Below are 27,648 nucleotides of genomic sequence, written 5' to 3' on the forward strand. Positions count from 1 at the left end.
TCCCAATGTCCAGGGAAAAACTGCACGTGACAACAAGTCCCTTAGTTCTGCTGCCGCAATCCTCGAAGGATGAAACAACTAGCCCAGTTAAACACCCTTTTGACCAAGTTCACATTCGTTCAAAAAAAAAGGGGGGGGGGGCAGGGGGAGCTCGGTATGGGTCACGTGTGGGGAACGTTCCTGGCCCAATTAAGAGTTTTCTAAACAGTCAACTGAATCGTCTTCATCTTTGAATTGATGTACAATATACGAGATCTGCAGAACGTCTTCCCGGCGTCCTTTCTGATCTAAACAATGCGCATTGTTTATAATTGGGAAAAGTAAGGGCAAAGGTGTGATTGGTGTGGTGACAAAGATCAAAGTCTCAGGGTTAGTTACAGCGTTTGCTGTAAACGTTACGAGTGCGTTTTGAGAATCGGAGCAGAATCTAGCCCGCTGTCTCGGGAGACTGTGGGAAACATTATAGCCTGCAGGCGCGCTAAGTCAAATAATTTGTGCGTCGTTGAACTAAGGTTTTTGTTAAGCAATTGTAGAGCAGGTGCTTGAAAGCGCTAAATTGGCGTTATACGCTATGTTTCATGTTTCAGTAGTGTACAAAAATAACTGTGCATAAAACTGAGCTAAAATTATTGTAAAATGGGATGCATTTGAAGTGTAATCAGTGACGAAACTGTAACGTTTTAGCTTGGTTGTGAACTCTGCGAATAATTGCTCAATTATCGTTTTCTGCCCGTCTTGATGCTTAGGTAAGGCAACTGCGGGGTCCTGGGTGAACGTAACAAATCACCTGGATTAGTGTTTTTCTGGACTAGAGGCGTCAGGTTAGCGATCACGTGTGTGGGTTGGTTACAGTGTATACAGGTAATTACGTATGCAAACGCCCTGGAACGTCACAAGCGCGTTCTAAGAATCGGTATAGGCTGTCACTGTAGCTGTATACTGGAAGGACAACGAGACCCACAGAGATAAAATTTAGTGGAAATGGAAGAGCATTAAGAGGAAGCTCTAGCTCGGGTGCTCTTATCTAAATACTTGTAAAAGGAGAATTCGTTTTTCTCGGCAACCACTGCTCCAAATTTGACGAGGTTTCTTCGATTTAAAACAAACTTTTAAAATCTAGTGATTGTTGGTTTAAAATTCTTGATATAGGTCGTCAATTCTTTTACTAAAAATTGGCAGAAATTGCAAATTTTTGGAAAACTAAACTATCAAGTTTACAATTCCGTAACTCAGCAATAGAAAGCGGTATCACAATTGCGTGAATTACACGTGGTAGTACATCTAAAGTGGACAAAAGTGCTATTTCACACATGAATCTCAGAAAAATTGGTGATGTGTAAATGCAGGTTTTGCAGAACCCTTGTACACAACGTAACAAATTCACGTAATATCTAAATTGACATATCGCATGTTCCGCTTTGAATGATCTAATGGACGTGGTTTACAGAACCGCGATATCTGTTCTTGAAGGAGAGCTATGAATTTGTGAACTTCGTTCCTTTCTTTCTTTAAATTTCAAATTAAAGAAATATTTTTAACAAACTTCAGGCACTAAATCGATATTCCGCTTCCAACAGCAGCTAGAATTTAATTTTCTCTCTCGAATGCAACAGGTTTAATTAAATTCGGCCGAGGGGTTATTTAGGAAAAGCGTTTTTTGCGTTTTACATGTATTTGAACAGGTCGCGTTGGAGTTGGGCCCGAGGTATAGCTTCCTCTTATGGCTTATGAGCGTTCGAAGTTAAATGTGCGCGACTGCAGTACTGCCTTTGCTTAAAATTTTCTCAAGCTCGAATGCATCGCATGTGGGCAGAGTTCTAAAGCCTGCGGTATATACTGGCAACTGAATTGAATTGAATTGAACTGAAATTGATTATAGAAGTGCTGATATATATATATATATATATATATATATATATATATATAGAGAGAGAGAGAGAGAGAGAGAGAGAAAAGTATCTTCATTAAGAATTGCAAAAAAAAGAAAATAATTATGTGGTTTTCCGTGTCCAAACCAAATTCTTGCTATGAGACACGCCGTAGTGTTTTTAAAATTCGGACCACCGACGGGTCTCTAACGTGCACCTAAATCTAGGTACACGGGTGTTTTCCCATTTCGCCCCCAACCGAGGTGCGGCGGCCGGGGCCGAAATTCAATCCGGTGACCTCATGCTTAGCGGCTCAACATCACAGCCACGAAGCAACCAGGGCGAGTCAAGAATTGCAGAAATTGCTATTTTTATCGTGCGTGTTTTCTAGTCGGCATCAAGAAATTTAAGTATTTTTTTTTTACAAATATGTCTTTATTTAAGTTCTTGCAAAGGCTCTGCAACTGATTTAAAGTATTATAATTATACATTTGTTGGGTGATTTTACTACGTTACTTATTTGGCTCCTAGAAATCTTTCAGCTTTAATTTTATGAATTCAGAAATTATTTGTAAATTTATGTAAGGTGCGATTGCACATTTTTCCGAAGTGATATTACTCGTTCTCTTTGAACTGGGTATTTCAATTTCACTTCTACAAACATGAACATGTAACGCATGGTCAGGTGGGCCTTGCATTAGGTTTAATCATTTTTCCCGTGTAGCAGATGAGCAGAGAGCATGCTATTTTTTGTCTAATGATTGACGACTGAACGCGTAATAGGGAAGAGGTTGAACTACCCCATCTCACTCCAGCAAATTGACGAAGAATGTTGATTAGGGAGTTGACTTTCTGCTATAAAGCTTTTATTTTAGGAGCCCATAATAGCCGTCTGTCTATGAAGATACCCAAGTAGTTGTCGCACAAGTTGCAGACGCTGAGAGTCTAGCACGAGTTAGAACCTCTTTAGGCATTTCCTTGTAAAAGGAAGTACAGCAGTTTTCTCATATGTAGTAATCATACCTCTGCTTTAAAAAAAATCATTAATTAATGTTAGACCAGCTTGTAGCTTTTACTAAGTGGCTTGAGCACTCGAGTCAGATGCCCATATGCACATGTCGTCTGCATATATTGAGTAATACAAGGTAACACGCAGCATATGGGGTAACTCAGCCATAACACAAATAGGAATGAACTGAGTACGCGACCCTGCGGAATACCTTGATTCACTTTATGATCTGTATTTTGGCCATCAGCAGTTTCAGTTAAGGTTTTCCTGTCTCTTTAGAAATCCGCAATCCATCTCAGTGTTCGGCCAGTTATGTCCAACTGAATTAAGCCATGTAGTACGTGAGCGTGGCTGGCTGTGTCAACGCAAGCTCTATGTCTAGAAACACTGCAATAGTGATTCTTCCAGAGCTCTTCTCGTGATCTGCGCTTGTAACCTGATGTAAAATAGCAGCCATCGTACACCGGAGCCTGCGGAAGCCGGTCACATTTAGGGGTAGTGCGTTGGTGCATTCTAACCACCACTGAAGCCTAGCGTACGTAATCTTTTCCATAAGTTTACACGGGCAACTCGTCAAACTGACAGGGCAGAAAGAATCAAGCGATAAAGGAGTTTTTACCCGGGTTCAGTATCGGAACCACTCGTTCAATTTTACCAGGAAGAAGGAAGACAATTCCGATATCCGCGCATCGTTCGGTAATTTTATCAAAGTCTTTGTGACCACGGGACCCAGGTTTTTCGGTGCAGCATATGCGACCCCGTCAGGTCCTGCCGCTGGCGCCGATGCGAGTGCGTTATTTAATTATTTGAATGAAAACGGCTGATCTAGGTCGTGATGATGGCTATCGATAGATAAATTGATCGATGCTTTGACTTCTTCGACAGAGTTATTGTATTGAGGTGTGTCTGCTGCTGCACTTGGGCGCGTAACAAGCTGACAGAACTTGTTTGAAACGGTCGTTTCCGGTACTCTCTGGACTAAAGCTAGAACTTCATATTTTTGAGCCACATACTTCTGTTTTCAATTACGCTTTCGTTCAGGCACCTGCTTTGTGTGTTCGCTTGCGATATCTTAGCGATGTTTTCTTCATTCATGACCCTTTTGCACAACTCTGAGAAGATTTCTGGTGTCGTGCCGGCATACCTTTCTTTTTTAAATAAGTCGGATTAATAAAATCTTTTTTGGTTGATTGATTGACTGACGTCCGTAGAGTTTCCACTACGGGAGGAAAACTTTGGCCGACACGCTTCAGCCGTTCGGAGAATTCGCTCACTCAGTCACTCACGCAGTTAAAGAATGCCCGTGGATCGACCTGTCTATCCATCAATCGGTCAATATCTCATTCGCAGACCCTTCGTCCTGCTCGCGTTTCTTTTCATCGATAAAAATTGCGTCCTCCCACTTCCTCTTTTTTGCCTTCCTCTTTTTTTTTTTCGCCGCGGTTCAACTCCTCCATCTTTTCTCGAAGCCGCCGTCTGGAAATTCAATTTCTTTTCTTTTTTTTTCACACGGTTGCTCGTAGAGCAGCTGTCACCTTACTCGACCTCACGTCCGTGAGCTCGCTCAGCACACTGTGCGGGTAAAAATAAAATGAGATTATGACAATGCCGAAGCCGAGAACTTTGAAAGGGGGTAACGCCGAGGGTGAAGCTAGAACCCCGCGCGACGATCGCGGTTGTAGCCGCTGCTGAAACAAAAATCAAAAGGCGGAGAGATCCTGAGACTTGCTCGACTTGTAGAAAGAGGAGGCTTTGTGCCTTTTATCTGTTGCAAAATTAAGAAAATTTGTTGCGCGTCATTTGGCTTTTTGTTTCGTTCAGTAAAACTTCGATCGATAAGCTTTAGAAGGTCACGCAGAATTTTGTTTACCGTAGTGCTCCTTTGCCTTCTATTTTGTGGTGTGCGCAGTTAACTGCTGTACATATAACTACTCACCTATTAGGCATCCCTATTTAAGCGTGCATTGCGTTTTCTTGTTTATGCGTTGACAGGTGGCAATATTAGCTTTAAATGAAAAAAAAGAACAATTGTTTCGCAAAGTACACGTCCTTATTAGGTGTTGTCATTTGTGCGTATAGAGACGCCTTCTCGTGTAACCATTTGCATGCAATTACTGCGTCACTGCTCCTGATGTGTTGTCGTAGCAGCCGTGGACCTTTCTCAAGCAGTCTACAGTAGCTTTTCCTACCGACTGTTCTTTTTAATGAAACACAAGTTTGAATTGAAGTGAATTGACCTTCACAGACGGTCGAGACAACTCTACAGCTGAGGCCAACTGACAACTTGACAACTGAGCAGAGGCCAACCCTGTAGCTTAGACAATGCTGCATCGAATTAGTCGGGCTGCTATTCCATGGCCAGAATGGCGCTCCACCAAACATTCTATTTTCTATCCCATTTTCTATTGTCTATTTTCGTGCAGCGCCACGCAGTTATGAAAAGCAAAGGCCAAAACGAAACCGCAAACCATAAACGGACAATGCGACTTCATGGGAGCTACCGCTTTGTGTGATCCTGCGTTGCTGTCAGTCCTAGGTTCACCTCGCAGTTTATTTTTTTTTATTGCTTATTCCCACTCTCTAAAATCAGAGGCGGGCGTTGGTCAACCATTTCAAACATAAGGAACGCGTTCCGTGCCAGCCTTCCCGATTTGCATTCTTTTTCTCGTGCAGATTAGGCGTTCAGCAACTCGGGCGCTGTCCGTGACGTTCACGAGGCACGGGAGGGAGGTAAACGGAAGGGAATAATAGAAACGAGGAAAAAGAAAAAAAAACGAATTTGGCTAAATCCCTCCCCCTCACCTCTGTTTTTTTTTCTTTCGACTGCCTAACGCGCACACAGCATAATGGGAAATGCATTAGTAATGCCCTTTCAGCCCGGTCCACATCACTAGATTTTCGAAGCTGCGAAACTGCGGACGACATGACTCCGAAGACCGAGCGACGAACCATTTGGAAAAAAAAGAAAATGCTACGACGAAGGATTGCACACCGGTACAATGGAACGCCGCCATCATTACAGGTAGAAGAAAAGAATGCTAAAAAAAGCCACTCCAGCGCAGATGTCCTGCCGCGAAATGATTATGGCTTTCATTAGATGAGAGTAAGTCGAGTATGCCAAACACCTTTCTTCGGCAGGTTTAGCAAAACTTGTGTACGGTTAATCTGCAGAAAACTAAAGTAATGTTTAACAGTCTCGGAAGAGAACAGCAATTTACAATAGGCAGCGAGGCACTGGAAGTCGTAGGGGAATACATCTACTTAGGTCAGGTAGTGACTGCGGATCCGGATCATGAGACGGAAATAATCAGAAGAACACGAATGGACTGGGGTGCGTTTGGCAGGCATTCTCAGATCATGAACAGCAGGTTGCCATTATCCCGCAAGAGAAAAGCGTATAATAGCTGTGTCTTACCAGTACTCACTTACGGGGCAGAAACCTGGAGGCTTACGAAAAGGGTTCTACTTAAATTAAGGATGACGCAACGAGCTATGGAAAGAAGAATGATAGGTGTAACGTTAAGCGATAAGAAAAGAGCAGATTGGGTGAGGGAACAAACGCGAGTTAATGATATCTTAGTTGAAATCAAGAAAACGAAATGGGCATGGGCAGGACACGTAATGAGGAGGGAAGATAACCGATGGTCATTAAGAGTTACAGAATGGATTCCCAAGAGAAGGGAAGCGTAGCAGAGGGTGGCAGAAAGTTAGGTGGGCGGATGAGATTAAGAAGTTTGCAGGGACGGCATGGCCACAATTAGTACATGACCGGGGTTGTTGGAGAAATATGGGAGAGGCCTTTGCCCTGCAGTGGGCGTAGCCAGACTGATGATGATGATGATGATGATGATGTGTACGGTATCCCACCAAGGTGTGTGCCTGCGTTTACTAGCGTTTCGCTCCCTCTCACACGCACTCAGTGTTTACTCTCTCCCTTTTTCCTCTTTCTATTCCTCTTTCCCCCACCCCCAGTGTAGGGTAGAAAACCGGGGGCTCTTCTGGTTGACCTCCCTGCCTTTGCTGTCCTTGCTTTCTCTGTGGCGTCGGGACTCACAGCGTCGAATGCGATTCGCGTGTAGCTGCTTCGAATAGGGCGGAGAGAAGTAACGCGTGGTCCCGGGATCGAATCCCGGTCACGGCGGCCACATCTCGATGGGGGGCGAAACGCGAAAACACCCGTGCACTGAGATTTAGGTGAAAGAACCCCGGGTGGTCGGAATTTCCGGAGTGCCCCACTACCGCGTGCCTCATAATCAGATCGCGGTTTTGGCACGTAAAACGCCGTAACGTAAAAGTGACGCGAGGGATGAATATTGGCGGAAAAGCTCCGTGGTGCGGTGACTGTGGGCGTCTCTCATTGGTGCGCCGGCGCTGAGCAAACTCGTGCAACTTCCTCGTTTCGCGCAAGGTTCTCGAGCGTGTGCTCCTAAGTATTTTCTTTCGTCTTGACTTTGTGAGCATTTGTGCTCGAAGTTACACGTATCTTTCCTAGTACGTATATATTTTTATTTCGTGCTTTTTAAGTGCCAATAATAGGTGTAGCCATCGTCAGCGTACGGGGACGACGATTCCTTTGCTTGCGTATAACCATAAATAAATAATAATAAGTAATAAACAAAAAAAGAAAGTCGCGCATAAAAAAGAAAAAGACTAAGGACACGAATATTAACGAGATGGTATCTCCGACTGATAACCGTTTTCTAGGGAAGGACAAAAGAGATACGAAATATAAGAATAAAGAAAACAAGTACGGTTTAACAGTGTAGTATAGTGCATGGTGCTGTCACGCGTTCTAGGAATGCGGCACATCTTTACACACAGTGTCAGTGTCGGACACATAAATGTGCAATGTCATGCAGTGCTCAGTGCCGCGCAGTCACAATTTGTTGCACAGTGCCGTCTCTCTTCCATACCTCAGCTCCTCGTTACTCACAGCGTCTCTCTCTCTCTCCCATTCTCTCTCTCCCCTCTCTCTCTCTCTCTTACACACACACACATGCACACAGTCGCCTCCATCCCGTGTTATTTATGCCGAGGGTTATCGATAACAGGGCAACGTTTCATCGCCGAGATCCGTATAGAAGATCTCTCTCTCTCTCTCTCACACACACACACACACACACACACACACACACACACACACACACACACACACACACACACACACACACACACACACACACACACACACACACACACACACACAAACGCACAAACGCATGCACACGCACACACACACACACACACACACACTCACGCACACGCACACACACATACGCACAGTCGCCTCCATCCCGTGTTATTTATGCCGAGGGTTATTGATAACAGGGCAACGTTTCATCGCCGAGATCCGCACGGAAGGAAGGACGGGTGACTGATCAGGCAAAGAGCCAGAGACACTGCTCGAGGCGCAATTACCCGCACACTGGAATGAGACACAGGCGGAGAGAGGAACAGAGCACGCCGCACGGGGCTTCTCTTCAGAGGGCGCCCACAAAAGGGCTCATTCGGCCACGGCTGGCTGCCTCGCAATTGCGGTCGCGATTAGGCCTGGCCGCGCGCGCGCCATGGCAGCCGAAATGAGGAAGGAGAACACGCGACGGAGAAACGCGTAATCACGCTGACGTTCGCGAAAAGGACAGCGACGGCGCGGCGTCCGCGTCTGTACGCGCCAACGAAAACAAGCGCTGCCAGCCGGGCCGAGCCGAGCCGAGTCGAGTCGGTGAGCGACGAGGAATAACAGAGCACCGGGCTCGAGGGCTCGGACGTCCTCGAGCCATACAGGCACGGCAGCCTGCGGTCCGGAACAAAGGCGCGAGCGCTCTGCGATGAGTTTGGCCAGTGGAAGCGTGCGGTGTGAGTGACAGAGAGGCCGGGCCACCGACTGTGGGGAGAGGTGATTTAGGCGCTAGCGTGTGCGTCGGCGTCTGCTTGTGTCTCCTCGTCGGCGCTTCAGTACCGTGAATGCGTACAAAGTGGCACAGCTTCCCGCCGTTACGCAGGTTAGGAAATGGCGGGGAGGTTAACCAGACTTATCCCCTGTTGGCTGTCTCGCTTTGGGAAAGAGGAAAAGGGGAATAGAAGATGCGTAGAGGGAGAAAGCAAAATACGCAGATCCGACGCAAGTTGTTGGATTCTGTGTGAAGCGAAAAATTAGTGGAGCGGTTGAGTAAATGCTATAGGGCTAATTGCGATGCGCTCAATTGCGTTTGGCCGCGACGGGTGGTGCTTTAAGGGAGATGAGAGGTGTATGCACACTGAAGTAAATTAAGTAAACGTCTAAATGCATTTAAGGCTTCTATAACCTCGTTGCATCACAGTGGCACATGCCAACCCTGGAGAGTGGGCCATGAATGTGCACCTCCAAAGGGGAGAGGTGGAGGGCGGCGGCCTGGAAGTCTCACTAAGCGAGTATAAAAGGAAACACCTCGTCTGTGCTCTAACTGTGATTCTTGCAAACGCGCCAGTTATGCCATTGGGGAATCCTGCCCGTAGAACGTTTCCTCAATAAAAGACCACGCAAAGGATCTTGCTGGCTGTGAAGACAAATTGAACACGAATTCGAACACGAACGACATGGCCATAGGATTAGGTAGCCCGAATGTAAGAAATTAAACAAAAAAAGAAAGACGGTTGAAAACCGTGTGTTACTCCATCCACTACGAGTACGGTTTGGGCTAGGTATTCATATATATGAGCCGACATTCTATATACGGGTTTCGTGCCGTGGTTTAGCCGTACCAGAGGTTCGCTTAGTGGCACTTCGTTGTCGATAAGGATTCCATGCTATGTACACAACATAATGGGCACGACGCATCAACGAGTCAAACTGCAGAGAATCGGAAAAGAAAGCGTTGCTTCTATAAATATTCACAGCACGCACACACACTGAAGGGATTATCGTTCCGTTATTCGCAAGGCAGATATATTTAAAGAAACCCAGCAGCGCTTTTGTGGCTTCTCCGCATCGCAGACGCACGAGGTTACGCTCCCAGGATCTTGTGTTCTGAAAAGGGTTTCTCATGTAATTTCTCCAAAGTGGTTCCGAAGGGCAAGCTACTGATCTTCATATTAGAAGAAGTGCTTTAAAATTTATTCTCTCACAGCTGTGTTAGAACTGGAACACTCTGCAATTCTAATTAGAAATAACTAGAATTCAATTAAGAATTGATAGAATTTATTAGCAGGCAAATGTGCGCACGTAGCTGCTACAGAAGCCCGTAAAGAAATTCGTGTGCGTTCTCTTGCTGACTTTTTGTTGTGTTCGGAAAAGGTCACGTTGAAATGGCATTGAGTGCAACGCATGATTTTTACAAGAGAGAACGCTCCCGCGCGATAAGCAACGAAGTCGCGAAGCCGGTGAAGAATACACGATCACACTTCGGTGGTTCAGGCTGTTCCTCTACGTCCCGACGCAGTCGCCGCTTCGATTAACAGGTCATTCCACTCACTGATTCTGCCTCTTACCCAAACAGCTAAACTAATTGAATTCCTGTTGACTTTTTGTTGACTAAGATGGAATGTCTATTTAGATGCTGTTGAATTTCACGCACATTTTTTTTTTGAAAGAGTGCATGAACTCACAGAAGTGCAATCACCGACTGAATCACTCGCAGTTCATTCGCTCGTTTGCTTACTCTCTTACTCTGTGTTAGTCATTCTCACACTGCTGCATTCACTCACTCTACCAGGCAGTGTGTCCCTCACTTACTAGTTCACTCGCTCAACCGATCGCATCACCTAGCCAGTCGGTACAGCCATGTTTGAACGTTAGGCTTGAACCCTGCCTTCCCTCAGCAGCTCGTGCCTGGTAAGCCGAGTGCAAGCACACAGCCACAGTACCCCCACGCACAAGTTTACGTGTGTGTTGAGTACGCGTTTGTCCGTGGGCTCTTCCGGACAGGAGAGCTTTCCCGCAGAACCGGGGCTCCGAATGGTGCTACATCGTCTCGAGGCTTTGACTGGAAGGCTGTGTCGTGCGTTTTCTTGACCGCTCCCTTAAATCGCGTTTGCCTCTCGTCTTGCCCTCAAACAAACACGAAGTAAAACGGTGCCGTGTTGCGGGCGTGCGGGCTACGTCGACAAGCGTCCAAGAACAGAGTAACGGGTAATGCAGGGTCCCCCTGCGTCGCGCGTGAAATTGGGTTAGAGCCGCGCCTTGGGAGCACCTAGCCGCGCAAACCTGTTCACCCGCCCGTCGTGATGTACAAATATAAGCACTTCGCGTCGAACGAAATGGGGATGTGGAAGTACCGCGCCGAGGTAACATGGCAGTGGGCGTTCATTGTTCACTTACTTTGTCTTGCTTTCCTTTCTTCTTCCTCTCTTTCCTTGCCACTCGTTCCTTCTTGCTTTAATTCGTTCCACCATTTCTGGTTTCTCTTGCTTTCCATCTTTCCTTCTTTCTTCCATTCTTCTTTCGCTTAATATTTCCTTCTGTATTTCTTTCGTAAATTTTTCTTTTTCTTTTCTTATTTTCATCCCCTATTCCTTGCCTTTTCATTCTTATTTTCTGTTTCATTCTTACTTACCTTCTTTCTTTTCTTGCTCCGTTTCTTTCTTCATTCCTTCCTTCTTCATCTTGTGACTTCCGCTTCTGAGGCATGCCCTGCACGGCATTCTACTGGTTCGCTGCGCCTTGGACGTTGCCTGGCGTCGTCTGCTCGGCGATCGCCTGATGTTTGTGGACTTCGTTTCGCATTCATGTTTACATGTGGGCTGTGACCGCTCCGACGTCAACGCCTAAGAGACATTGGTGTGGCGGCAACCTAATTTACTCTCTACAACGCTGCCAATCTTCTTGCGCAGAACTCTACTGCGCAGCATTTGTTGTTTGTCCTTGTTTGTTCCCCAGAGAGCGCACCTCCTGCTACTGCGCCGATTGCTTGTCGTTTTCACTCTGGCGCTTCGGAGCGGGTAAAGGCAACAGAATAACTCAGGAAAAGGCTAGCGGTAAAGTGCAGAAGTGACCCTAGAGATGGAGGACCTTGCAGATAGGAAAGGCCACCCGAAAGGGCGCTTTCGATATCGCCAGGTAGCTTTCGTAGGCGAAATAGAACGGCATCCGGGCAAGCAGACAAGCTGAAGTGTTATCGGGGGCACTCTCGCGGCAGCTTATACGCGGAACCAAGGATGCGATAACGCTTTGCGCGTGCTTGTGGGAAAATTTGCATGAAGCGACTCCTATCCGTGGAGCAAGTTAGCTGAAACCGAGAGTCCTTGTTAGTGCTGTTTCTAGAGACAAATCGAAAGGCCGATTGTCGCGCAAGTGGCTGTCAGACAGACAGACAGTCCCGACTCACTCACTCACTCACTCACTCACTCACTCACTCACTCACTCACTCACTCACTCACTCACTCACTCACTCACTCACTCACTCACTCACTCACTCACTCACTCACTCTCACTCACTCACTCACTCACTCACTCACTCACTCGCTCACTCACTCACTCACTCACTCACTCACTCACTCACTCACTCACTCACTCACTCACTCACTCACTCACTCACTCACTTACTCACTAATGTGACGCCTTTCGTGGCCCTCCTGCTGGTTTTGAACGGCAAGCTTAATGAATGAGGGAATGATTGAATGTACAAAACAATCAGGTCAGTGAATCAATCGACGTACTGATGAATCAATGAATCAACAAATATATTTATGAACCCATAACTCAGCGGACGTATTATTCAGTCAGCTAACCAATTACTTTTGTAATCAGTCATTCTTTCATTCAATCTGTTAATTCATTAAACGCAGGAATATTGTTCCGTATCTGTAACTTAACGAGCACCAAATATCGTCCAATAAAACACTTTATTTTTCTCTTTCTTTCCAATGTCTGTTGTGCTCACTAAAAATGATTTATTTCTGCTCTGCCAATAAACTCTTGCTTGCAAGTTGAAAAGCAATGAAGTTTTCGCTTCCGGATTCCTCCATTTCGAACCTTAACTTAGTCCCAGTGTTCAACTCGAGCACAGAACCAAACTTGAGAGGTTCGCTATCGCCTCCTCTCTGCACAAGAAGTTGCGAAGAAGTGTTGTCCATTTCCATATCCTAAGCTTGCCTTGCCGGCACAAAAGGAGTTGCTCTTCCGTAAGGTAAGCGGGCCTTTCCCGTCCATATTCTAGCAATGTTTTTTTTTGATAAACAGAACAGACAGCGCATATAAGTACATCACCGTTACCTACATCACTTGTCTGTCGGAACCAAACATGGCCTTTTCGTAGCGCGCCTTATTTTTTTTCTTCTCGGTTCCTCTTCAGATTCATCGAGTCCTCACACGGTGTTGCCTGGAACTCGGTAACACGATAACCAAAGTGGTAGCGTGTCTTGCTTAAGAAAGAGCGGTGTTTCACAGCTCGCAGTAACAGCGCGCTTCGGCGAGCAGACGACAGGCCGGTCGTCGTCTGCCGCGGGCCGTGCCGCTCGCTATACCGGAAGCAACGTTGGGACTTCCGGTCGCAGCGACTTGCTTTGTCGCGTCCTCTGAAGTGTGCGCCTCGAGCAGGCAACCAGCAGAAAGGGGGAACAAGCTACCGGATCGTTGCAATCCCCAGTCGGTATCGGCCGGGAAAGACCGAAGAAACGAAGAAAGAGTGAAATGAGACGAGAATAGAACGAGAGTGTTGACAACAAGAAGAGAGAGAGAGAAAAGAAATACAGGAAACAAACAAGGTGCGGTGCTGTGTCTGCGAGTGAGTGTCTTGTGGGCTTCCCGACATTTCGCTTCCGGTGGTGGCTTCTGCACCGTCCTGAGGTGCTGTACACGTGCCCAGAGTCTCTGTCATCGATATCGCTCCGCTAGCGTCGCCTGACGACGGTGCCGCTACCTTTCAATATGCCACCTCCACAGCGAGGGCGTCTCAATTAGTGCCGCATTTATTCTCCCCGGCGGTACGCCTCGGCAGCTCTCGCGCTGGCATTGTGTTTGCCGGAGCGTTGTCTTGTGCCCTTGTGGAGGGGGGGCGTATGCGGCGACTGCGCAGCTACTGTCGACGAAGGTGCCGCTGCTGCTACGACGCTTGCTGCGCCTGCCTTGCCTGCGTGTACGGGAGCAGGCCACAAGTAAGACAGTGGATAACCTCCGAAGAAGGCCGTTAAGAATTCACGTCACCGTACATATATGATGAAGACAAAGTGCACGACGTACGTTTAATAAGGACAGTACATTGCGCTGTCGTTTCGGCTGGTGGACCAGTCTTTGTCAAAGTGGCGTTCTCTGGAACTCGACAACATGAGAACGAAAGTATTAGGGTGTCTTGCTTAAGAAAGAGTGGCGTTTAGCGACTGACAGTAACAGCGCGCTTCGGCGAACAGACGACAGTGACGTCGTCGTCTGCCGCGACCAAGGTCCTGTTTGGCGACTTCAGACCGATTGGTTGTTCGTGAGATCTGGGCTGGCCACTTTCTGACCACTTTCGTCAAAATGAGCCTATTGGATCGGCCTTTTGTTAATGCGCGTGGGACAGTGACAAAGGCGTCAAAGTGAAGCTGGGAATAAGAAACACGCGCCAAATTAGCGTAGAACTATGAGCGGAGCAGTAATGATGTGTGTAATTAGCGCAAACGTTAGTTCCGAATGGAACCGAGATATGTTCGTTGATATGTTCGCCTAAACCCAGAATCGGAATCGCAACACGACTTGGTGTTTCTTCGATGTCAACCGCTCTTGACCCGCTTTTTCTTGCTTTCTTTATCTCTTCTTTCTTACCTACAGAGGCCAACGTCTCACTAAACATGTGCGAGAATAATAAAACCTAAAAGAATATTAAAGCTGCGCCAAGGACTCAGTGGCCTGGCGCTCCGCTTCAGAGCATGAGTTAGCGGGTTCGAATTCTCAATGTCAATCTCCGTAGTCGTCGTGTGTTGTACTTTGAGCGGACATTAAAGTACTCGAGGTGGTGAAACTTAATCAAGACTACGTCATACTCCTGCAAATGACTTTCGGAAGTTATTAAACTCCTTAATTTATTGTAAAAAAGAGATTTCAACGTTGTTGTTTTTCTTTCGCACAATTTCAGGTAAATAAATAGCAACAGTACAGCAATTTATGTAAAAAAAAATCATTATTTGAAACTTTATTTGCAATTATTTTCCAGGTAAGCGTTGTTATGGGCAGAATCAAAGTGATGGCAATACGAAGAAAGGCTTTTGCGAATATTTTTATCCTAGCTTTTGATATGGTTAGTATGAAGTGAACGCCTTCTTTAACGGTAAACTGTCTATATGATGCTTTGGTACAGGAGCTCCTATCTAAGCATACCTGAAAGGAGAAATGATTTTGACTAACGTCAAGTGCACTGAGTTTTGAAGAACTAGATTGGTCGCATGAAAGTAAGTAATTTATGTCTGCCGAGTATCGCAAGTAGTTTTCCAAATTAGGGCAACGATACTTTTATAGAAATAGCTGGAAATGAGAAATATTAGGAAAATCAGTATGGGGCTTAATATTTTAAAAGCTATAGCTTAAAAAAAATAAGACCATTATGTAAACTACGTCTGCAGAGACATCTAAACCGGACAAAATTGACACATTGTGTACACCACTCTCAAATTCAGCACTAATTTGCGAGCTGGATATTTGCAAAACACTCGTAGACATTATGCCAACTTAAGTAAGTTGTAACCTCGTGTATCAGAGAGAGAGAGAGAGAAAAGCAAAAGAAATACAGGGAGGTTAACCAGAGCTCATATCCGGCTGGCTACCGCGTATCAAATTTGTCTGCTTCTGATCTTCTAACGGATGCATCTTACTCAAGTGCGATATTTGCTTTAGGAGCTGAGTTAGGGACTTGGTGCTCTGATATTTTTTAGCTGCGAAACGATAAACAATTATGGCGAAAACAAATTGATGCTTTAAATCGAAATTCCGCTTCCACCAGTCCGTAGAAATGCAGCTTTCTCTATCAAGTGCAACTAACTTCATTCGAATCGGTTCAGCGGTGGTCTATAACGAGAGCATTTATCTGTGTTTCACATGTATTTGAGAGAGAGAGAGAGAAAGAACAAGGATAGGAAAGGCAGGGAGGTCAACCAGAAGAGCATCCGGTTTGCTACCCTACACTGGGGTTGGGGGAAAGGGGTATAGAAGGATGAAAAAAAGGAAAGAGTAAGCATTGAGTGCGTGTGGGAGGGACACTATACACAGGGACACTATAAACGGTATATTAAGCCAGTGCACTTCAAGTACTGCACTAGTGCACGAATCGCTTTTCGAGCCAGTGACGGGTGTGGCCACGGTCCGAGTATCTTTGACTCGGTGAACGGTCTCGAGTCCAGTCGGTGTAAAGTTGCCCGCAGAGAGAGGCGTTGGACATCGTAGCGAGGGCCCGTACACAACAGGCGTTCGATGGTGAACTACATGTGAAACACATGTGTAACCACATGTATCTGTATGGGTGCAAACGCCTCATCCTAAATAGACTCGTAATCGGGTTCGACAAAGGTTCTGCGTAGTTTAAGTGGAACATATTGCCCAAAATCCTGCACTTAACAAGCGGAACTCATGCGGAACGTATGTTCTTGAGCACCGGCTTGTATTTTGGTCGAGCTTATTTCCACTGCTATTATACAGAGTGTCCAGCTAACTTTAGCCAGTTTAAAGATGTGTGAATGCCAGGTAGCTGGACAGAACCAAGGTAGTGTTGTTTGCCGTTGCTCAGAGGTAATTATATTTTTTTAATTCCGCCTAATGAGATAATTAGCCGGAAATAATTAATACACTTCCCAAGATTGTAATTAAATGAGAAGTGTAAATGAAAAAAATTAGAGTGACATGAAAAACTCCCGATACTGCTTCCTCTTGCTCAAAACGTCCTACGTGAAAGTGTTTTTCCGAGCGTGAAAGAAGCCCGCAAATGCACGCAAAATTGCCGCGCGACTTCCCGCTCGAGGCACTTAGCGTGCGTTCGCGGGCTTTTTTCACGCTCTGAGAAACACTTTTATGTAGCACGTATTGAGCAATAGAAAGCTGTACCGGGAGTTTTTCATGCCACTTTACAATTTTATCATTGACACTTTTCATCCAATGATAATACTTGAGAAGGTGATTAATAAATGATTAACACTGAATATCTAATTTGGCGGAATGAAAAACAAAGTTTGTAACTCCAAGCGACGGAAAACTACATTACCTTGGTTTGTTCCGGCTATACGTGGCATTCGAACATTTTTAAACTCTGGCTAAAGTTAGCTGGGACACGCTGTCTATCGCTCCTAATATCGTCCCACAAGTAAGTTACACGAAGTGCAACATCATGATTTAGCTCGACATCGGTTCCACTTGGCGGAACAGCGTAATCCCATTCCACATAAGTTGCACAAAGCAAGTGCAAGACAGTCTCAACAGTGTTTCACTCCGAGAAATTACGTAGAACGAGATTAACGGGGGTTGCCGTCTCGAGTTCGGTGTATAGTACAATCTAGTAGTCTTCTATATTATATCGTCTATAGTTAGCTTCATAGTGTAATTGCGGCACTGTCAAAAATTCATGAATTTGGCGGGTAGCCGGCACGGGAATTCAAAGTGGCCTCCTGCGCCTGTTTGTCGTTGTTCCTCAACATGTCGTTTGTCAAGCCTGGGCTCTTCAACGAAGTGCCCATTCCGCTAGTCGAGATACGTAATTGGTCAGTGAAGGTCAATATTATCAGTTACGTGTGATAAGTCACGTGCAGTCAGTCGCTAGAACGAATGCTCCGACAGCGTAGGCAGCATCCGCGATCACATTGCCTTTAAAAAACGAAAAAAAAAGAAGAAACGGCGTAGATGACTGTGTAAATAACACTGTTTAGTTCCGTGATCACGTTGCCCTTGTAAAACGAAAAAAAAGAAAAGAAAAGATGCCGCTGTACTTGACTGTCTATATAACCCTGTTTTGTGATTGCTTGTACCGAGGTTATTATTGCGTGATGTCATATTTTAACTATTTTATAATAATTGCTTCCGCATAATAACAAGTTGTATAGTAAGTGCTCTCGCTTTTCTTCTTGTTTCTTTTTTTGCCCGGAGGCTGTATATCGTTCACATTTTTCGTTCACTCGCTTTTCATGCGTTCTGTATTTTAACAATGCCGATATACCGTCCCTTCTCCCACAGCCATCCAAGTAAGTGCCCTTAAAGAATATGTAAATAAAATAACATACACACAATGAACTCACATTCTTGCGTTACAACGACAAGCGGTGTCATTAACAATTTAAGTACTAGCATTCTTGAAGGCGATGATCCCTGTGATTACGCCGGTGTAAGCGGGAAGGTAGTTCTTGAGACGCCGCTAGTTCTCGCCAGAAAGAAATAAAAATGTGCAATAACGGCTGGTCGTCAACGTTGAAACCGTTACCACTGCGGGATTAAACATTACTCGGCGGAAGCGAGCACCTTTTTTCACGCAACAACACGCACACACACGCAAGCAAAAACACACACACGCGCGCGCTCGAAAACAAACACAAGCATGCACACGCACACACACACACGCAAACAGACACGCAAACACACACACAAACACGCACACGTAAACACACACAAACAGACACATGTAAACACACGCACGCACACAGCATCGTATGGCTATGATCGTGGGCGTTAAGGAATGTCTTGTACGCATAGGTTGTATGCAGAAGACACTCTGTGACTTAACAATAAGCACACTATTTTGGCATAAAGTTGCACTTCAACTGTGAAATCAACGGCGGGTAGTCTTAGTAGTTCTGATATAATTTTGTAACAACATGTTTCGTTACGTATGAGCAACATCAATAAATCAAAGTTTTATATGCCTTCCTTCTATAACCTATGATGGCAGAAGCAGTATTTTTAACTAAATAAATGTTTCTATTAATGTGCCGTACAGCATGATTTATGGAGCTGAAATACATTGTGGAGACGATGATAAGTAAAAGTGGAGGATGGCATATGATTTGGTAATGAGATGTGGTGACGAAATTCGTATTTTAATTTGTTTTATGCCTTCAGACATAAGATAAAGCTAATGACAAAACAATTTATACCCGGTTAATTAAACGTCGTTGGGAGATGGCTTTTTTTCCTGCCGTGCACATAAATTAGAAACATGATAATGACTACGATTATGACGGCGCTCAGTAGAATCAAAAGCAGGAGAAGCATAATGTGTAGTTGCGAACGGAACACATTGTTTCGGAATAAGCCGAAGACAGTCCTCAAGGAAGGTGCACGTAGTGACTGGGATTTCGCAAGTGCTTAAACAGTTTTAACGTATCAGCAAGCGAGCTGACGTCTAGTCGAAACTTCCATACTTCGCCTCTGAGAGTTCGACTGTAAAGTTTGTCACTGAATAAGCCGAAGACAGTCCTCAAGGAAGGTGCACGTAGTGACTGGGATTTCGCAAGTGCTTAAACAGTTTTAACGTATCAGCAAGCGAGCTGACGTCTAGTCGAAACTTCCATACTTCGCCTCTGAGAGTTCGACTGTAAAGTTTGTCACTGAATATGCCGAAGACAGTCCTCAAGGAAGGTGCACGTAGTGACTGGGATTTCGCAAGTGCTTAAACAGTTTTAACGTATCAGCAAGCGAGCTGACGTCTAGTCGAAACTTCTATACTTCGCCTGTGAGAGCTCGACTGTAAAGTTTGTCAAGGCTCGGTATTTCGGGCGTCTGTGCTGGCGAGGCCATTCTTTACGCAGTTTCATCGGCGCACACAGGGTATTATTGCGATATTAGGCGCGTCGCCTTGCTAGGCAACACAGTTGCATATTTAAGGGCGCGCCTTTACAAATAGAGTGAATTGCCATGGTGTACATTGGAATCGAGTTTCAGGGCATCTTTTTTCCCCATTTCGAAGTCCCAAGAATGAAAAAAAGGAAAAAAAAAACATCGGCAGTTTTCTTTCAGCGAGACTTCGGGGGCTCTGAACTCCTTTGATTGTTCCCGCAGCAGGCTCCCATAGCACACGCTGACATCTTTTCTCAGGAAACGCTTGATCGTTTTTGTGTGGTTTCAACACCTGGCTCTATACGTGTACGACGGGGTGATTGACCACACTCTCTTGGAGATGCGTACAAGGTGTTCTTCGTCCGCTGCAGTATTGCGTACTGTAGACTCCGAAATATGCACGCTAAAGCCTTGGAGCACCTGTATAGTGCCCAAAACCCCGCACAAATATTGTCAGACTTGTATGCAGCCTCCCCCCTCCAGGCAATGGAATAAAGACAGAAGCGTATCTTAGTGAGGTACTTATCCTTGCCAAACTTCAATAACTTCCTTGTAATACGAAGGGCGTGTTTTTATTGGTGGTCTTTGAGTGTGCGATATAGTGCCTGGTACTGCGTAAGCTACTTGCGTGTTAATCTTGTGATTGTATCTGTAACTCTCTTTGTGAGTGTCAGTTTGTTTGTTTCGCAGGTGATGTTTCTTGTTCCTGTCATTTTACGCGCTGTAGTAAATACGAAAGAAAAAAAAATGGTTATGTCGCCGTGGTGGGAACTTTCGGCTGCCAACCGCTGATGCACGAGCTTTAATACCGGTGGTGCTGGGCGAAGTTTTGTTTTCACACACAAAAAAAGAAAGAAATGCTGGGGGTCTTACGCGCGGAAGCATGAGTTGACTATGATGCACGCCGCAGTGAGGGAGTCCGGACTAATTTTCACCATCTGGGTGTTCTTTAACGTGCAGCTCAATCTTCGCACATGGGTTTTCCCGCGCTTCGCCCCCATGAAAATGCGGCCGCTGCAATTAGGCAGGAACCCGCAATCTCTAGATCAGCAGCGAGACACCATGGGCAATGGGATACCGTGGCGGAGTTTCGTTCTTGTTGGTAATATCATACACCGGACTATTTGGTTCTGTTTGATCCGAGATGTAACCACGCCGACGTGAGACAGAGACAAAAACGTAAAGAGCAGACGAAGGTAAGCACAAAGACACCAGCATTATTCTCACTATACGGCGAGGATGTAAAGGATAGGGAAGCGGCGTGATAGGTGACAGCGCAATAAGGACGACAGCGGAATGAAGAATAAAAATAGACTGAGCAACCGCGCAGCATGCCAAATTTCATAATGACTGCTGTCCGAGTAAAAGAGCACGTATACTTCCGCTTTAATGCGGCGCTGGCCTCCGAGCTTTTCGCTCACCATTCGCAAAAAAAAAAGAAAGAAAGAAATTATTGTTAATGCTTCTTTCATTCGATAAACATTATACAGTAAAAGCTCGTTAATTCGAACCGCAAGGGGAAGCCGCTTCAGTTCGAATTAACGAAAGTTCGAACTAACGAAAGTGAAGCAGAGCAACAGTACACTGCGATTTGGAAGCAGTAGGGCATGTCATAAACTTGGCGTGTCAGAAAGTGATGGCGTGTGCCGCGGGCACACGCCACCTTCAAGTCGAAACTCTGGTTCCGACTGTGCCACACCACCAATGTCCACCGAAACGAACGTTAGCCGAGGCCTAACACCATCACAATGAATCACGATGGCCGATACCTCCTAAGCTGAAAACAGAGGTGCACAATTGATGAAGACTGCCGAGGTAAAGACGCTGAACATGTGAAGGTGGCGAAGGCCCTGATTCGTTGGTTCTCGATTGCAAGCGCAGCTGCGACGTACTTGATTAGCTGTGTTTTGGCGCTTGCCGTGCCATCTCCACACAACATTAGCAGCTGTACAAGATTTGCAAAGCCTCCGAGATTCCAAACGGACAAGAAGTCTCGGAGGTTACGTAGAACGGAGAGGCGGCAGCCGCCGCTGCCTTCTGGCTGACCCCGCGTCGGTTAGATTTTTTTCCGATTTTGCCTTCTCTCGCCATTCTCTCCGTTTCGGAGGCAATACAGCCTTGTGTGTAGGCAGTAAGCGCGTTTCTCTGGCCGTGTGCCAGGCGAGCGTAGTTCGAATTATCCGTGAGGGAACCTTCTCGCGTTCGAATTAACGGACTTTTTTATACGTAGACTTCTGTGGAGCTTGGCCGGACCAAATCGTACAGTTCGAATTATCCATAAATTCGAATTATTGAAGTTCGAATTAACGAGCTTTCACTGTACTGCAACTTTGTACAATCTGTGATCAAGAGAGTCTGTAGAAGTTCGCTCCTAAGCCGCAGTGTTGCACTTCGACAACGGCGCTCGTTTCGTAATCCTCCAGCACAACGCTCACGCGCTGCCCTGTCAAAGCTGAAACGTTCCAGCAGCTTGCAGTAATGCGGGCTACGAACTTATCGCTCCCGGCGTCACGAAGTGCGCGCCATAAGACACCGCGACGGATTTCGGCACGCGCGAGGAATATTGCCTTTTATGCGAACATGCAGAAAGGCACACACCCCCGAGCAGACCACCAACAGACGACAAACATACGACGAGCAGGCGACCGTAACAGAAGCAGCAGCAGCGCGCGTTCCAACAGATTGTGCAAGCACAACGCCTCTGTCTCAATCAGTCTCGCGTGGTCTCGCGAGGTCGCGGCAGCAAAATGCGGCCCGCCCGGGAATGCTGGGATGCCAAAGCTTCCCTCGAGCTCCCGGTGCCGTTTCCATGACGACCCCGTATGCGTTTTTTTTTATTCTGTTGCCAGACGACGCTGTTTTCGCTCGAATAAATGCGCATCGTTGTTTGTTGCTAGATAGGGGTCGTCTGCTAGCGCTCGGGAAACGCGCGCGCATAATTTCGTTGTTGTTGACACCGATAGGCACCTAATTCTATCCACTGGAAAACAAGTCGTGTCCGAGCGTTCCGCAGATTCCTGTACAGTGTTGCGCGACCCAAACTTACTATACCAGATGATCTTATTACGGAACATTTGGAAAAATGATATGTTTATCAGTGTTAAGTAGAGCATGAATGCACTTGGCCACACATACATTGATGAACAATGCTGTAATGATGCAAACAAAAAAAAGAAATGACTGTTACATATTCATCATGGGTACCTTTTTAAGTGCCACTTTGGTGTAGATGAAATTTCTCTCGAGTTGGCGTTGTAATGCTTGAGCGCCACCGAACATTCACAGATTTCAAAGAAATCATTTTGTACATATGACAATTTAGATACAAAATCCGTCTGAATAGTAAGGGCATGCTGTATCTTCCAATTCGGTGTAGTTGCGGTGGCATTTGACACCACATCAGCACCACCAATGTCTCCGGTAATGGCAATCATTAAACAAAATCTGCCATGTTGATAGGCTTGTGGTTCAGACCGCTCAGTTACGACGGATGTATATATATTTTTTTCAAATGTAGTGGGTGTAAAGAAAGAGTAGTTAGTAACCTTATGGAGGTCTATGCTTCTATTTCTCCCGGTATTTGAGCTGGAGGAAGAAGAGAAAACACTGCCGTAATTGCCACAAGTCATGTAAATAATGTAAAAGGGTAGTTTAGAGAAGGAGAGAGAGAGAGAGAAACTAGGAATGTCAACCAGGTGCACCTCTGATTTATTTTGAACTTGTAACACAGTGCGAACGAACCGGGAGAGAAAAAGTAGAAAAAAAAAGATTCTACGTCTCCACAGTTTGACTCTAGATGCTGACTCTCGAATCAGCAGTTGAGAATCGGTGATGTATCGTTTTTCCTGTTTTCTGTCTCTCTTTGCTTTTGCTGTGTTACGCGTTTAAACCTAACCCTAACCAACACACCCGCCTCTCCTTTGATTTATTGAGATAAATATAAAGAGACGAGTTCTGGCCCTTTGGTGGTGGCGACCGCTATTTTTCACCTAGCTGATATTATAGCATAAAAAGAAGATAGAATCTTGCATTAGGCTGCATTAACCTAACCTAAATAAAACAGGTACATGTAACAGCGTTAAATATAAACGTTTCTATTGAGAAGGCCTCGTTTTGACAAAGTTGGCGAGTGTCTGGGGTACGCAAGTTTTAGAGCGCAGCTCTTTGGCGTCCGTTCCTGGGTTTCGCGTCGGCGTTGTCGTCGGCCTCGTAACCAGCTCCGCCCCCCTTTCATCCCCCCAGCGCTAGCAGCGACCGACTGATACCGCTGGATGGATACCGCTGGATAACGTGACTGCATAGAACACCGTCGCCGCCATGCAGAAAGAGGAGGAAAGGGTCCCCCCTCCCCCCCTGGTTCTTAGCGCTGCGGAAGCGAGGGTATCATATTGTTTGTGTCGGCATCGGCGGCGTTGTCCCTGAAACCAACTCCGCAGCTGGGGTTGACTCACTATCGGCGTCAGCGGCATCAATCAGTCGCTGCTATCTCTTCCCTCCTCCCTTTATCGTGTTGTCCGCTTGCTGCACGCGCTTCTGCCCCCATCGTTTGCCGCTGGGTGTACACGCCGCCCCCCTCCCACCCCTTCCTGCGAGTCTCCGGTTGTCAAAGCGCCGGCTCGAACTTTGAAGTTGGCGAACTGTGCGCCGCAAAGTTGCCCAACGGCTTGCTGGTAGTAGCTGCCTACTTCGCCCCTACCGCACTCACGAAAGACGTCGTGCACTTCCTGCAACTCGCATTAACCGTCCATCGATCCACACCGATGTTAGTAGTGGGGGACTTTAATGTTGACATAAAGACAAACAGCAATTTCCTAACACTTATGCGGGAGAACATCCCGTTCCTCTCGCTCGTAACGCGTCCCACGGCTGTGACAACCTCGCGAGGCACTTGTATAGATCTCGTCTTTGAGAATCAAGCATTGGTGTACCAAGTCGAACATATATCAGTCTATTTCTCCGACCACAAAGCTTCCTTCATGACTGTCAAGAACTGTTAGTGGAGTCTTTGTTAAAGGAATACGTGTGAAAAATAAAAAAAAATTCTGTGATAGCGCATACATGTGTTGCTCGATTTCTTTGCCTCAATCTATCGAAAAGGTGAAACAGCTTATTTGCTGCGCTCAAATTTCGCATTAGGAAGTAACGTAATCGTCGGTAATTTTTTTAGATGCGAGAATCAGACATACACAAGTTGCAGAAAACGTTCGTCGGAAATGCCAGCATCTTGAAAGAAGCGTTGAAGTGATTTAATTTCGTTGTATTTCAGTGCTTCTGATGGTCGCAGGCCTTGCACTTTGGCAAATGAGAACGTCCAGTGTGAACCGAGTAAACAGAGTTCTCGTTCAAGGCGTTGTGCATCTTGTTTCAGGACCTCCGGTTTACTACCTTACTCATGGAGGAGAGTGTGGAGAGAGTAAAAAAGCAGGAATAAAAACAGATAGGGTGCGCTTGCGAAACAGATAACATGAGTCTATTTCGTCCGACTGACTGATACATTTGCTTGGCCATATCAGATATGGCAAATTTCGTCGCTGGTCTCTACAAAGCATTTGAGAATACGTAAGTGGACAGAAGACAGAAGCGACTAGACAGAACAGACGCTGGTCTGTCTTTTGTTTCCTCACCTAAGGCTAGTTATTTACACTTGCTTTCATGACACTTGCTTTCAAGTCATGACACGTACCTGTGAACTTGTGAACTGCTCGCATCAACTCTTTTAAACCTTTCCCTTATGTACGACGACACCATCCTTCATTCAATGGGTAATCGGTTGGTCTCCCACCGCAAGCGCTGGGAGACGGTAGGCGGTATCCACCGCTGCCACCATATGTAACGCAGATGCCCCGTCGATTTAAGCGTTGCACTTTAATTACCGCACTAGTCACAATCTTGGAGCTTTACCACTTCGCCTTTCTCGTCCTTTCCACGCACACAGCTTCTAATGGCACAATACTGCGTTCAGCCGGTAATATATAGCAAATCGGCTTATCTGGCCACCTGTAGCGGATGCTACAGGTGGCCAGATAAGCCGCCCGATAAGTGCGCCGGCGGCCTGTTCCGTTCTCTACAAGTTATTTCGAGAAAAGAAAGATCCTCGTTTTCCTGAATGCAACAGATAGGTGTATGCGCCTTGGAACGTATAATTTAGTTTACAAAGCGTCTCTTCCCTTGCTGTCATTCCGCTGTTTTGCACTTTTGCTGGGCAGCTTTCTGGCCGAGTTAGGGAAGCCGTTGATGAAGTGGTGTACAGAAAAAACGGGGCACGATCTCAGAGATGGCATATTCCGTGGTCAGATATGTCACGTGGTACAGGTTCATGGGGTGGAGCCGCAGTGCATCACGTTTTTCTCCTCCCGAATGTGTCGCGCGGTTTTTTTTTTATTCGTCGTTTAAGTGGGTTACGTGAAATGCCGCTGAAATGATTTCCAGCGCATTTCGAAGAAGCTGGTGCTCTCTTCGACAATCGTTATCGGTGCTTTGTAGCAATGACTCGCACTTACATTTGCATATGGCTACGGTTATATTTTTTTCGCGATAATTGTTTGTTTTCTTTGCGTCCCTTGTTGAAAACGAGGAACCTTCGTGCGCACATTTCGTAAAAAAAAAGCAATGGTAACATCAGCATTTTCAAAATATCAGTCCAAGAAAAGAAGAAAAAAAAATGTAAAAGCATTTATAGTGGACGCGATTGAATCGATTACCAACGTAGGGAACGCGGCAGGGTACTATGTAATATGTGCACATATATGTGCATAAACGTGCACAGAACCCATAGGCATTAAAGAAAACGACATAGTATTAGAACCAAGAGACTCAGTCGTAGATGTAGGGAATTGTTGACTCAGACGGTAGGTAGTTGAGACAATATCCACCAGAAAATTATAACAAATTGCTGAATGCGCAATAGAATTGTTTCTGGGGGGGGGGGGGGGGGATCGGGAATATCAAAAAGTTACTAAATCAGACTGTCGTTCATTTCGTCTTTATTATTAATATTATTATTATTATTATTGCTAACGCATAGACATACTTGTTTACGTGTTTTGACGTACCTTTGCAGCTTTGTGACTCTTGTGTCCATTTTCGCGAATGTTGTGCTTGGATGTTTGGAACATCGCAACAAACTGTCCTTAAAGAGATTTTTTTTTATGAAGACAGAAATGGTGAACTAAAAACAAGCCTTACGTACTGGAAAATATACCGTATAATCAGTTTTAATGTCTCGCGTAGTTTTTTTAATTGGAACGTATTCAACTAGTTAAGGAACATTCCGTGCTTAACTTCTTAATTAATTAATTACTCTACGGCACACGTTGCAATTACGAATTGTAGCGGTGAAAATGCAAGTGGCATACACTTGGAATGAATTTCCAGAATGACACCAGCTTGGAGATATGCGCCATAAAACTCACCGTAAAAATTCACCGTTGTTCCACATGCTTTTTTGAAAGAAACGCTCTTTCATGCATAGAAGCACAAAAGTAACTGGAACGCCCATGTAATTTCGTAGCACACGTTGGGAATGACTATCTCGAAACTGGTGTCATCCTGGAAATTCATTTCAAGCGGCTACGTCTTTCAAGATCAGCGGCTATGATTCGTAAAGTGCAATGCGGGCCGTAAAGTAATTAATTAAGGAGTTATTTATTGAATTTTTGTTACTTAGTTGGGCATGTATCTCGATTAGTTGCGCTGATAATGTCCGCTTCTTGGAATTATCCAGCTCAAGGACAAGGATTATGATATCCGCAACAGGATATTTTTTTCAAATTCTGTCAAACTGAATAATGATAATGATGAATAATAAGTCTGTGTTGTGCAGTAACGCAGAGATAGGAGCGCGAAAAAAAAAATATCGCAAGGAGACTTAGAAAGGCTTAAGAGCTCCCGAATTGCAATGCTAGAGGTTTTCATTGCAAGAAACGTATATAAGGTGTCGTATCTTCGTGTACAGTTCGAAATCAGTTGCACCATATTGTTCAAATTTCGTAATGTCTCGTGATTTCTGCTTCATTAGCAGAGTCAGCGGAAGTTCCGTTCAATCGTACCTGAAAAAGAACGAAGAAAAAACAAGA

General features: G+C 45.5%; 1 protein-coding gene across 6 annotated transcripts in view; it reads left to right on the forward strand.

Annotated features, from left to right (window-relative positions):
* Positions 1–27,648, forward strand: part of LOC139048842 (BAI1-associated protein 3-like) — a 567,324-nt gene that overhangs the window by 342,076 nt on the left and 197,600 nt on the right. The window lies entirely within an intron of this gene.

The sequence above is a fragment of the Dermacentor albipictus genome, chromosome 8 (genome assembly GCF_038994185.2).
Source record: "Dermacentor albipictus isolate Rhodes 1998 colony chromosome 8, USDA_Dalb.pri_finalv2, whole genome shotgun sequence".
Taxonomy (NCBI): domain Eukaryota; kingdom Metazoa; phylum Arthropoda; class Arachnida; order Ixodida; family Ixodidae; genus Dermacentor; species Dermacentor albipictus.